Below are 1,287 nucleotides of genomic sequence, written 5' to 3' on the forward strand. Positions count from 1 at the left end.
GTGTGTGTATTTGTGTTTGAGTAAACGAGAGACAGAGTATGTGCGTGTGCTTGTGTGTGTTTTTAAACATATTATAAAGAGAAAGATTGACAGACGGATAACTTACGCAGGGTGAGTGAAGCTTAAATGTAATCGAGGGCAATACGTTTTCATCCATGAGCCCTAAACTGTCACCCCTGAAGCTATTTAAATCTAACACAGTTTGAAAAAAAATAGCTCAAACGTCAAAATAAATTAGTCTAAATTTACAAGTGGCAGAGGCAGAAGCGACAGATATTGCCCAATCTAATATCTAATTATCGCATCTAGTCAGACTTTAATATTTAAAAGACAGTATTGTTTCGACCAATAACCGTAATGAATATCCTCTCGGACAAGTCTAAAAATCAAGCACACAGAAAACTGTATTGTTTTTTAATGAATTCTAAAGCCAGCAAAACGATAGTTAATGTATTACTGTCAAACCTGCACCACATACGAGAGTGTCTTCTGTGTAACATCACAATAACTAAATCAAACGTAAATCAGTTTTTTAAATAGACTTAAAATAGTATGTCCATACTTGAGTTCAAAGCTCCCGCCCTCGAAAATGTAATGGTGATGGAACCTACATTTTGAACACATCATTCCGTAGTCGATTGTTTGACTTAGTTTAGATCTAGTTTTAGTACCAGTTTTACGGCACTCTCAAAACAAAGCAAGACATACAATAATATGTACTTTTCTCTAATGTGCTGAAAATTAGAGGTGTTACAAGAAAGTACCACACAAAGAAAAGAAAGGAGAAACAAAGACAAAGTAAACGATGCATGTTTGATAGGAAAAAAGAAGCAAACCACACCAGAGCGCCCGCCAACCACCCACTCATCATGAGCCAGGGAAATCAAGGGAAATGACGGGGGGAACAAACCTCTGATGCGTCACGTATTAGCGACCATCGATCAAATCTCGCTCTATTTCAGGGTTGTAAAAAGCACCAATAAATGTTTTAGTCCCTTCACACTAGAGAACCAGTTTGTTTATTCCATTTTTAACCTTGCGCAATATTTGTTTTGGGTTGTTTTTTCTGAATGCTGCACTTAAATTTTTCACGGTTCAATTTTGTATCAATAGGTCTGAATATTTACGTTCTGAAGTATGGACGCGTGATCGAAAATGAATGTATTCAAGAGCAGAAAGATGCAGGAGAATATTGTTTATGGCCATTAAGTTAATGTCCCACACGAAAATAACACGAGTTTTGGGGGAGGAGAGAAAGAGAGAGAGAGAGAGAGAGAGAGAGAGAGA

At 37.1% G+C, this 1,287-nt stretch overlaps 1 protein-coding gene across 1 annotated transcript in view; it reads right to left on the reverse strand.

Annotated features, from left to right (window-relative positions):
- LOC100533315 (glutamate receptor subunit protein GluR6) overlaps positions 1-1,287 on the reverse strand; it is a gene marked incomplete in the record, with an annotated part of 155,594 nt that overhangs the window by 143,521 nt on the left and 10,786 nt on the right.

This window comes from Aplysia californica, unplaced genomic scaffold (genome assembly GCF_000002075.1).
Source record: "Aplysia californica isolate F4 #8 unplaced genomic scaffold, AplCal3.0 scaffold00233, whole genome shotgun sequence".
Taxonomy (NCBI): domain Eukaryota; kingdom Metazoa; phylum Mollusca; class Gastropoda; order Aplysiida; family Aplysiidae; genus Aplysia; species Aplysia californica.